Here is a 12946-nt window from a genome sequence, read left to right as displayed (position 1 = left end):
TCTGATATTCAAATCTGAACAAAGGCGATCATTATCACAGCAGTAAATACAATTCAGGTACTCACCACTCACATCAGGGGGCACACTAAGAGATTCCACCTGAAAAATTGCCTCGTAAACACACACCATGGTCATAATGCACGTGCATGTAATGCCTTGCAGTACCGGTACTGCAAAATGCACAAGTCCATTCTGTTAACTACCGAATAATTTCTTGTATGTACTGTACTCATGTGGAAAACTAAAGAAATAAAATCCTGAATGTTTATTGGTAAATTATCACGACACCTGTGCCCCCACATCAGCTTTGTTTACGATCCCGACCCCAACTGACCGCCACCATTCCGCCACTGTTTTGCACCATTCTGTTAACTACCGAAGTATTCGTTGTATGTTCGTATTGTATTCATAAAAGTGGAAAAGTAAAGAAATCAAATCTTGAACATTTATTGGTGAACTGATGTTAAGACTGCACTGTAGAATTATCACACCTGTGCCCCCACACAAGCTTGGTTTACGGTTCCGGCCCCGACTGACCTCCATCATTCCACCCTTCACCTACCGCCAATCAGCTGTTTTGCACAAAATAAAATACATGATGTACTTACGAAGTGCAAGCATATATATATTTTTTTCTTCCAACAAAGTAAACATTCCTATTAACATTTTTTTTTTTTCATCTCTGCCAGCACACATGCGTTCTAAGATGAATTTATGTGGCGCAAGTTAGAGTCGGTCCGTTAGGAAGAAAAACACCGGTGTTTGCTGATTTGCTCTCTCCCAAGATGTCTGGCTTACAAATTCCGTGCCTGTCTTTGAAACGATTTAACCATCCAACACTGAAATCACATTCGACTTCTGTATTCATTTTATTGTGAAACTCTCGTGCTTTTTCTTGGATAAGAGGACCAGAAATTGGTGCTCCCCTAGATCTTTCTAAGCAAAACCACTCGAACGATGAAGAGTATGCCTTTTTTCAATGGACTTACTTGTCTCGCTTTTCCTGAAAAATTCATTGAGCTTGGATGCTTGGGTCTTGATATAAATCATTGGATTTCCTACATTATATTCGGTCATCAGTGTTTTATAATGTTTGCCTTTTTCAAGTCTATTGCATATGTCCAGCTTCTGTTTCAAGGTAGGCACGACACGCTTACGTTTAGTTTGCTCTTTAGGCATTTTGGAATGTTGAAATTACCGTCCATCAGAGCAACACAACAGCAAGAGAGCTTGTTTACTGTCTGGTGGTAAAAAGCAGACTGGTGATTTGTGGAAATTGTGGAGGGTGTGGAGGATGATTGAATTCAAGTAGGGGAAAGAGGGAGGAGGAGGGCTGTTTAAGAGGATTTACTAGGGATTTACATTAGCCAGAAATGCCTTCACCTCGCTTAGTCCGACTTCACCCAGCCTCGTGTGACACGATAAAACGGCGGTTTGGCGGTCCATTCAAAATGGCGCACAGTTATAACTTACTGACGTTTATACCAGCCCTTGAATTTTCCCGTTTTTCTGAGTATTCCGTTTGTCTGAATGCCGGATAGCAGGGATTGTACTGTATATATATATACTGTAGAACCTCTCTTCTTCGGACTATACAGTAATCCCTCTAATATCCGGACGCCCAATAACCGAACATCCCCACTAACCGAACCTTATCGTCCTGGGATCAAACATTCCCAAAATGGTCCGAAAATCCAAAAAAATTGGAAAAAAAAATCGATTTTTTGCCGTCCGTAATTTGAACTTGCCACGCGCGCCGCGTGAGAGCATTGTTTTGGTTCGTCATTCCTCCGACGTCCGATAGAGCGCCGCTGCATCCTCCCCACTTCCCGCCTGTCTCTCACCGCGAGAAGACCTACGCTCTTCGTCATGGCTGCCCACGTGCTCACTTTTGTGGTGGTGCCGTACTTGCTGCAAGGCCTCCTGCTGCTCTCTGCCCTACTCTTAGTGTGTGTGATGATGGCCCCGCCTCCTGAGAAAAGGAAGAGATGGTGTTGACTCTGGAGAAGAAACGGGAGATATTGGAGAAGGTTGATGCGGGTTGGTCTTCCTCTCGCATTCTCCGCGAGTTCAACCTGGCCCGGTCGACTTTGTTTGATATCAAGCGTTCCCGAGACAAGCTCATGCAGTACACGGCTGACTTCTCGTCGAGAAGCAAACGCAACGTGGAGAGGAAGGTTATGTTTACTCCCAAGTATGCAGAGATCGACCGCTCCACGTTGATTTGGTATCGACAGCAACGTGCAGCTGGTGTGATGGTACGTGGAACGGAGCTGAAGGCTGCTGCTGAGAAGTTTGCAAGGCTTCACGACGCCCTAGACTTCAAGGCATCCGAGGGTTGGCTCTTCGCGTTCAAGTTGCGACATGGCCTTACTAACCGTAAAGCACATGGCGAAGCATTGGACGCTAACGAGGATGGAGTGGACGCAGTTTCGGCACAAGGTGAAAGGCTTGATCGACAGGGAGGGCCTCACTCTCGGTCAAGTCTATAACGCTGACGAAACTGGCCTATTCTATCGCTCGGTGCCAACGAACACTCTCGCCGATGAGACGGAGAAGCGTGTACCTGGCCGCAAGCTTTCTAAGGAACGGATATCTGCTTTGTGTTGTGCCAATGCTAACGGCATGCACCGGCTTAAGCCCGTTATTGTTGGCCGTGCAAAGCAGCCTCGGTGCCTTCGTGGGGTGATGGATGTCCTTCCTGTCGTATGGTACCATTCTTTGAAAGCATGGTTCACAGCTGTGATTTTCAAAGACTGGTTTCACCATCACTTCGTCAAGGAGGTCATACATTACCAGACGAAGACACTGGGAATTCCTCGCGACCAGGTAAAGGCTCTCCTTCTCCTCGACAATGCACCTGCCCACCCGTGCGACAAGGACTTGGTTGCTGAGAATGGCCGTATTAGGTGCATGTTTCTGCCACCTAATACGACTGCTCTCATTCAACCAATGGACCAAGGAGTGATCGTGGCAACAAAGCGCCTGTACCGTCGGAAGTTCCTGGACGAGGTGATGGTGGTTCTCGAGGACGAGGACGAGCGCAGGGAAGGACGTGACACTCGAGGCAAGCGGACTTTGGAAAACCTTCGCCGCTACAACATCAAGTCTGCGCTGTACAACTGGGCTAGTGCATGGAAGGAAGTCCCTGTGAAAACTCTTGAAAATGGTTGGTCTCTGCCTGCTTCTCGGAACAGATGTGGAGTACGATTTCCTAGGGTTTGACGTGGATGACTTCCATGCACGGCTATACGCACGGCGACGATGTTGATGTGGACGATGTTCGTGAGTGGTTGGACGACGACGAGGGCGATCCTGGGTATCAGACGTTGTCTGATATCGAGATCGCGTCTTCGGTTGCTGGTGTCAGTCCCGAACTTGAAGATTCCGACGACGAAGGCGATGATGATGCAGACTCCGCCCAGCAGGACACTACTCCAGCCATCCCCCAAGCTGAGCGCACTCCGGGAACATCTAGAGTTCGTCCTAGACTACCTGGAACACCCGGACTGCGACAGGGAGATGGGGCCCTTGGGACTCGTGGAGGAAGTGCGTGCTTTCCGGCAGCGCATCATCAATCGCCAGAATCGTCGGTCCTTGCGTCAGTCAACGATTGACAGTTTTTTCAGGCCCGTGACCCCCGCTGTGCCAAGCCCTGGTTCCACTCCGTTGCCTCCCCAAGACAGGCCCTCATGCTCCGAGCCACAGCCCAGCACATCAGCTACAGTGGAGTCACCGCTCGACGTGAGTTTGCGGCTGTCTTCAGAGTCTTCTGTAGTCGGTACGCCATCACCACTACCCACCGATGCACCCCTTGGACGCCTGCCAGTGATACTCTCGGGCTCTGACAGTGAATAAACAGCAAGAACTTCTCCACTAGACCACACGGGAATTTTGAGTGTTGTGCAGTGAAAAAAACGGTGTGTTGTGTTAAGGTTTTCAAGTTGGGAGAAAAGACGAAGTAGAAAAGAAATTTAACGTAACTAACCTTCTTTGTTTTGGCTTTGGAAACTTAAAAAAACTTGGGAAAAGTTAATGTGCAACACTTAAATTTAATGGAACATTATTTGGACTAAAGTGAACACTGTGAAAAGAACGGACTTCTGTGTGTTAGTGACTAAGTTCAGTGCAAGACTTCAGGAAGAGTGTAGTGCAAGTGCTTCAGGAAATCGTTCTTACTGTCAGAGTCCGAGAGGAGGCGGTTATTCATCGAGGTGGCCAGGGACTTGCTGTAAGTAGCCAAAATGTTTCATGTTGTACTATTTTCCATACTATATTTACCAGAATGTTTCATATTGTATTTTTTCCCATACTATACTTACCAGAAAGTGTCATACTGTACTTCTTTCCATACTAAACTTACCTCATGCATGTGCAGTAGGAATGTGTTTTTCAGAGTTCGGTTAGGTTCGGTTAGGTTAGGTTCGGTTAGAGTCCATAAGTACCAGAATGTTTATTAATGTATGAACATACTTCTAAACCCACATTTTATGTGTCTATTGCATTTATTTCAGTCATTTATGTGCCTTATTGGTGTGATTTGGGTGTTAAATAGGTGCTATGCATGTCCGGAGGGAGTTGTATAGGTGTTTCTCTGTGTTAGGGTCCGTAAGTACAAGTCCATAAGCTGGGGCCCAATATCCGGACAAAACCAATATCCGAACCTACCGATGGCTCTATTGATCCGGATATTGGAGTGATTACTGTATGGGGGTAAGGGTTGTCCGAATTAGCAGATTGTCCGGACCATCAGGGTAATCTCCAGTTCATACCAAAAACTATCTACATATGGTACGTTTGTTAATTATTAACATATGTGGCATGTGTCAACCCTAAGTAACTGCAAAAGATGAAAGGATACTAAAATAACCAAACTAATCATGTACGATAGTTTTGTATTGCATAATTTACAGGTAAGGCCATGACAAGAAACTAGCCTACATTTTAAATTGTAGTAAGTGACTAAGGCCTGTGTAGGCAAAAAAATTAATTACTGTAATTAATTAACTGTAATATTTGGAATAAAAATAAAACATATGTAGGCAAAATATACATTGTCATCTCTGGCATATTGATAATCCCCATCTGGGCAAGAAGCTAATGTTTGATGTTCAAGTAAACCACATTTAAGTACAAAAAATAACCTACAGTAATCATTAAACACTGCAGAATATTCTGACCCATTTTTGTGTAAGCAAACTCCTCCTTTTAACACCTTTATTCATTGCAAAAGCTACACTTGCATTAAGGGGCATGGTTAGGAGGATTAACTTTTGAAATACAGCGTCAAAATATAACTGGTTGGTGAACTAGTTGATGGAACGAATGCTAGTGTGTGTTTAAACAGGCACCCATGTTGCGACCCAGCATGATCTGAGACTAAATAATGATGATCGCTTTCCTTGCCAATACTGAAAATGACTTTAGAATTATTTTCAACATATTTTTGGAGCTTATTATTTTTAAATTTTGTCTGAATTAACAGAAATCCAGATCAAAGGGGTCCGGACCAAAGAGGTTCTACTATATATATATATATATATATATATATATAAGTATGGATGGGGTATATGTGCAGAAGTAGATGAGAATGAGAGGGCAAAGGAAGGAGTATGTATAGTTGTGAGTAAAAGATGGAAGAAGAGCATAAGACAGTATGGATCAGTTGGGTCAAGGATTGTGTGCGTAAAGTTGAAAGTTGGAGTACAAATGTGGGCAATTGTGTGTGTGTATGCGCCAACGCAAGATCGTGCTAGCAGAGTGAGAGAAGAGTTCTGGACAAATGTGGAAGTGTGCATGGAAAAGTTTGGAAGGAATGAGAGAGTGTTTTTGATCGGTGATATGAATGGTAAAGTAGGGAATGTGAAAGTGGATGGAATAGTTGGTGAGTGGGGTGTGCCTGCTGCGATAGATGAGAATGGCAGTGTGTTAGTGGACATTTGTGCTGGGAGGGAGTTGGTGATAGCCAATACCCTCTTCAGGCATAAAATGATCCACAGGTATACATGGCGAGTGATGAGAAGGGTGGGTGGTGAACTGAATGAAAGGAAGGCAATGATTGATTATGCGTGTGTGGATGAAAGGATGCGAAGATGTGTAATGGATGCAAGAGCTTATAGAGGTTGGGGGAGTGGACTTTCTGACCACTACTTGGTGGTGGCCAGAATTAGGATACAAGTAAGATGGAGGAATAGAAGAAGGGAAAGATGAGAGGAAGGAGTAGTTGCAAGGAGAGTGGAAAGGTTACAAGAGGATGAGAAAAAGGCAGAGTATAAGAGAGAAGTGGAGGAACAATTGGGCAAATATGAATTGGAGCAGATGGGGGACGTGGAAGGTGTGTGCAGGGTATTTACAGAAGAAATATGTGCAGCATGTGATGTGTGTGTGAGGAAGAGAAGACGGAGGGGCGTACAAGGAACAGCGTGGTGGACTGAAGAAGTGAGATAGGCTGTGGCACAAAAGAAGAAAGCATATGGTGAATGGATGAGAAATAGGGGCGTGGAAGAAGTTGAGAGGCGGAAGAGAGAGTTATATGTAGAAAGAAAGAGAGAGGTAAAAAGATTAGTAAGAGAGAGTAAGAAGAGAAAGGATGAGGAATTTGGAAGGAATTTGAGTGTAAAGTGGAGGGACTGTAAGAAAATGTTCTGGAAAGAGGTGAAGAGAGTAAGACAGGGTGGATGTGAGGTTGGCAGGGGAGTGAAAGATAAAAATGGTAGATTACTAGTGGAGAAGGGAGATAAAGTGAGCAGATGGAGGGAACACTTTGAGGAATTGTTGAACATAGAGGATGGAAGAGGTGCGAGTATAAGTGGCTGGGAGAAGGAGGGAGGTGAGAAAACAGGAAGAAATCAGTAGGATAGAAGTTGTGGAAGCAATGAAGAAAGTTAAATTGGGGAAAGCCCCAGGATTTGATGGAGTGTGTGGTGAAATGGTGAAGCATGGAGGAGAGATGGTAGTGGAGTGGATGTGGAAGATGTGCAGATTGGCCTGGGATGAAGGTGGAGTCCCGGGGGATTGGAAGTCATGTATAAGTATTCCTTTGTACAAAGGAAAAGGGGAAAAAGAAGTGTGTGGTAATCATAGGGGCATTTGTCTTCTTAGTATAATAGGAAAAGTGTATGGTAGGATACTTATTGACAGAGTTAGAGAAAGAACAGAGGAATTAGTTGGAGAAGAACAGGGAGGATTTAGGAAGGGAAGAGGTTGTGTAGATCAGATATTCATTCTTAGATCTTTAGTGGAAAAGTTTCTAGAGAAGGGAAAGAAGTTCTATGCGGCTTTCATGGGTTTGGAGAAAGCATATGACAGGGTGGATAGACAAGGATTGTGGAAAGTATTAAGAATATATGGAGTAGATGGGAAGTTGTTGAATGCTGCGAAGAGTATGTATGATGGTGCTAAGGCTGCAGTGCGTGTGGATGGTGAACTAAGTGAATTTTTCTCTTTGGAGGTTGGGTTGAAACAGGGATGTGTCATGTCTCCATGGTTGTTCAATCTGTTCATGGATGAGGTAATAAAAGAGGTACAAGGTAGGGTAGTGGATGTTGGAGTGGCCCTGGTGAAAGAGGATAGTGTTTGGAAACTCCCTGTACTGTTGTTTGCAGATGATACTGTGTTGTTGAGTGAAGACGAAGGGGAGCTGCAGGGCTTGGTGGATGAGTTTGGGAGAGTGTGTAAGAAACAGAATGTAAAGGTGAATGTAGGGAAGAGTTAAGTGATGGTCTTTGAGAGAGGTGAAGTTAGTGAATGTACAGCGAGGTTGGATGGTGAGGAATTGGAAAATGTGAGTACGTTTAAGTACTTGGGTAGTGTGATGAGTAAGGATGGAGGTTTGGAGGGTGAAGTGCTTGAAAGGGTACAGCAGGGAAGAAAGGTTGCTGGTTCTTTGAAAGCAGTGATAAGAAACAGGGAAGTGAGCATGGAAGTGAAAAAGTTACTACATGACAGTATTGTGATACCAACTCTAACGTATGGAAGTGAAGCTTGGACGTTGTTGGAAGGACAGAAGTCAAGAGTGAGAGCAGTGGAAATGAGTTATTTAAGAGGAGCCTGTGGAGTCACATGGAGAGACAGGCTAACGAATGAGGATATAAAGGAGCGTTGTGGTGTGGATGTGGATGTGATAGGAAGTGTTATGAGGAACACACTGAGGTGGTTTGGCCATGTGGAGAGGATGGAGGGTGAAAGACTGACGAAGAGAGTATATGTGAGTGAGGTGGAGGGGGAAAGAGGGAGGGGGAGGCTGAGGATGAGATGGAGGGATGGGGTGGAGAGATATATGAGAGAGGGGGGTGTGAGTTGGGAGCAGGGCAGTGAAATGACGGGGGACAGTACGACATGGAGGCTATTTGTTTGTGGCCACCCCAAACGGGATTGAGGCGTCTGGCAATAGATAGAATAGATATATATATATATATATATATATATATATATATATATATATATATGTATATATATTTATATATATATATATATATATATATATATATATATATATATATATATGTATATATATTTTATATATATATATATATATATATATGTATATATATTTTATATATATATATATATATATATATATATATATATATATATATATATGTATATATATTTTATATATATATATATATATATATATATATATATATATATATATATATATATATATATATATATATATATATATATATATATATATATATATATATATTGTTATGGAACAGAGAAAACTGTCCCGCAAAGTTCCAGGTTCAAAACAAAAGAGTTAGGTAAAATTAAAAGTTTAAGTTTAATGCTCAAACTAACAACTAAACATTCAGGACTCATAAGGATAATGTAATGGCAAAAAACAGGTTAAACATATGGTTAACTGCAATAGCCTTTATTAACACGAAATTAGCAAGAGTAAATTTATCTACGTCATCCCTGATAAAATGAGAAAACCGGATAATGCTCAGTTAATGCAAGATATATTATTACAGATACAAAATATTTATTACTACTGGCTGACAGCAAAAACTTTACATTTATCACAAAAACCTTACCAGGCCTACGAATCAACACCTTATGCTATACAGTACATGAACAAAATGTAATAACACTTATACTCAAATTATACAGCAGCTAGATGGTTGGAGACTTCCTGAGCGCTCACAAAAATAATAACAACTGTATAGGGGAGGACAGAGATGTGAACAAAATGAGGAGTAGATCTAAGTGGCGATTAATGCAGAGACTGAGCTCATTATATAGGGGCCGGCAGAGCTTGATACAACTTGTAAGAAGGACGCGCAAATGAAGCCATAGGGGACAAAGAGTTGACACTCCTGCTCTGAACAACAGAAAGAACGACTTACTCTACTATAAGGGAGGAGGCTGGGAGTGAGGTAGAATACGCACTATGGAAGCCACGAGGCGAATCGTGATCAAACATGCAGCATACTGTACGTTAGAATTATACAAAGGATGATGAAATCATAAGCTATATAACACCTCCCCACAAAGAAAAAGAAATTTACAAAGGAAATTTCTTAATACTCTGAAACAATCTGTCTAAAGTCTAGATAAGCAATCTGCAATAACATTTTCTTTTCCCTTGACATGTTGTATGTCTAATGAATACTCCTGAAGAAGTAGACTCCATCTTGTTAATCTCTGATTTTTATCTTTACACTTACTAAGGAATTTCAGTGGGTTATGATCGGTATAAATGACTATGGGGTCAAAACCAGAACACAAATAAAATGAAAAATGCTGTAAACCCAAAATCAAGGCCAAAAGCTCTTTCTCAATAGTTGAGTAGTTCTTTTGAGATGGAGTGAACTTCTTACTGTAATAAGATACAGGGTGTTCAATATCCTGATCATCCTCTTGCAGTAAAACAGCCCCAGCTCCTGTATCACTTGCGTCAACAGCCATCTTAAAAGGCTTAGCAAAATTTGGAGTAGCGAGCACTGGCTGACTTAATAGGATAGCTTTAAGTTTGCTGAAAGAGGATTCACAGTCATCGGTCCAGACAAATTTAACTCCCTTTTTCAGTAGGTCTGTAAGTGGTGATACAAGAATTGAAAAGTTAAGAACATATCTCCTGTAATAACCTACCATTCCCAAAAATCTTTGTAGCTTTTTCCTACTTTTAGGTCTGGGAAGATCACTTATAACCTGAACCTTAGCTCCTGGTGGTGCAACATGTCCATCACCAATTACGTACACAAGGTACTGAACTTTAGCTCGACCAAACTCACACTTTAATAAATTAGCTACAAGATTAACCTGAACCAAACGCTCAAGAAATTTACTGACATGGCATAGGTGATCTTTCCAGTTGTCACTGAAGATTAATACATCATCAATATAAACAACACACCCTGCCAAACCCTCTGTTACAACATTCATGAGCTTCTGAAATGTGGCTGGTGCATTCTTCATACCATATGGCATTACAGAACATGCAAAAGTCTTTCCTAGTGTTACAAAACATGAGATCTCCCTAGCACATTCAGTCATAGGTACTTGCCAGTATCCCTTTAACAAATCAAACTTACTTATGTACCTAGCCTTTCCGATCTTGTCTATGCAATCTTCCACGCGAGGGAGAGGGTAAGTGTCTGTTTTGGTTATCTGATTAACACGTCTGCAGTCGATGCAAAGCCGCTGTGACCCACCTGGCTTAGGGACTAGAGTGACAGGAGAACTCCACTCGCTCTGACAGGGCTCAATCATCTTGTGGTCCAACAGGTAGCCAAGCTCCTTCTGGATGAGAGGAACTTTCACTGGGTTCACACAGTAAGGAGGCAGTTTAATTGGCTTTGCGTCTCCAACATCGACATCATGCATCAACACAGTGGTTTTTCCTGGAGTAGCACGGAACACTTGCGGGTACTCCTGCAGTAATGCCGAAAACTCCTGCCTTTACTTGGGAGCTAGATGAGAAAGCTTAGTCTGGAGATCATTCATGATATCAGGATTCTTCCCCAAACTATCACTCAGGCTCATGCTGCATGGGAGAACTTCACTTGCAGACTCAGATGGAACAGCTACAGTGCAGACTGGGTTATTTTCGTCCCGCCTGTGATATAACTTTAGCATGTTGATGTGCCAAAGTTGCTTGTTCTTTCTACGATCTGGTGTGGCGATGACATAGTTGACATCACTGAGTTTCTTCTCCATGAAATAAGGACCACTAAACTTGGCTTGAAGAGGTTGCCCATGCACTGGTAGCAGAATCAAAACTTGATCTCCTGGCTGAAAGTGGTGTAACCTGGACTTCTTATCACACCAAGTCTTCTTCTTCTCCTGAGCAGCTCCTAAGTTCTCTATCGCCAGCTATAAAGCAGTGGACAGCTGTTCTTTGAACTTCATCACATACTCCAGCAGGTTGACGTCATCTTCCTCCGACAGCCAGCATTCCTTGAGTAGCTTAAGGGGTCCTCTTACTTCATGGCCAAACAGTAGTTCAAAGGGTGAGAAGCCCAGTGATTCATTTGGAGATTCTCTTGCGGCAAATACAACAAATGGAAGACCTTTATCCCAGTCTTTCTGATGTTCCAAACAGTATTTCTTGAGCATCGATTTGAGTTTTTGATGATATCTCTCCGACGCTCCTTGGGTCTGGGGATGGTAAGCTGAAGACGTGATCTGGGTGATGCCCAACTCTTTCAGAGACTGCTTGAAAACATTTGGCGTGAATTTACTTCCCCGATCTGACTGTACCTCCTTGGGCAGACCAAACTTTGTGAAGAACCCTAGCATTTCCTTAACCACATTCTTTGCTGAGATATTTCTAAGTGGAATGGCTTCAGGATAACGAGTAGCCATATCAATCAGGGTCAACACATAAGAAAATCCTGAAGAAGTCTTAGGAAGAGGGCCCACAATATCCACCAACACATGGGTGAATGGCGCCTCAAAAGGAGGAATGGGAACTAGAGGTACAACCTTTTTGGTCGATTACACTTCCCCACAACTTGACAGGTGTGACAAGACTTACAATATCAGGAAACATCTCTGAAGATACCTGGCCAGTAGAAGTGTTTCAAAATGCATGCCACAGTCTTCCTCACTCCAAGGTGTCCTGCCAAACTGGAATCATGAGCCACTCTAATGATATCCTGCCTACAAACACGAGGGATGACAACTTGATGTATAACCTCCCATTCACAGTCGGCTGATGCTGCTGGGGGTCTCCACTTTCTCATAAGTACTCCTGACTTTATATAATAACAAGTAGAAGCACCAGCTGACTCTTCCTCACTGCAAGCCGAGTTAGCTAGACCTTTCAACTCAGGGTCAGCAACCTGCAACTCAACCAACTCTTGATGAAACAAATTATCAACACTACGGGGTACTGCCTCATCTGGTGAGTGGTCCAAATTAGCAAGAAAAGTGTCAGCTAGGATAACATCATCATCATCATTATCCTCTAAGTCACCAGTAACTTTAGACTTAGACCTAGTGACAGCACATGCAGAGAACACGTCAGGGATATCACAATCTTGCGTCGCAGTCACTGGTTCACTAGACAACTGAGGAGCTGGACACACTTGACTTCCACCAATATCATTTCCAAGTAAGAAAGTTACACCTGACATTGGGAGTGTCTCAACCAACCCAACCATAACGGAACCATTAACAAAACCAGACTCTAAATTCACTCTATACAGAGGGACAGAGAAGTAATTATTCCCTACACCTTGTAAGATTACAGTTTCATCAGAGGAATTAACATTAGAGCCTAGAACACTGGTCAGCATAAGGGATTGGCAAGCATCTATATCACGATATATTTTAAATGATTTCCTGTCATTATTGTCCAGAGGACTGACAAAACCATCAGACAGGAAATTAGCACATGAACTCTTGAGAGTGTCATCCACGTTACTGCTCAAAAGAGGAGCTTCATCATGAGAATTTAATTTACCCCTCAAACCAGGTTCAGTTAACACAG

General features: G+C 42.7%; 1 protein-coding gene across 1 annotated transcript in view; it reads left to right on the top strand.

Moving 5' to 3' along the window:
- TBC1D16 (TBC1 domain family member 16) overlaps positions 1-12946 on the top strand; it is a 140418-nt gene that overhangs the window by 109451 nt on the left and 18021 nt on the right. The window lies entirely within an intron of this gene.

Source organism: Coenobita brevimanus, chromosome 89, assembly GCF_032717465.1.
Source record: "Coenobita brevimanus isolate Jiangsu-jjx chromosome 89, ASM3271746v2, whole genome shotgun sequence".
NCBI classification, from domain to species: Eukaryota; Metazoa; Arthropoda; class Malacostraca; order Decapoda; family Coenobitidae; genus Coenobita; species Coenobita brevimanus.
The sequence above is the reverse complement of the archived record's forward strand: the minus strand, read 5'-3'. Positions and strand labels throughout refer to the sequence as shown.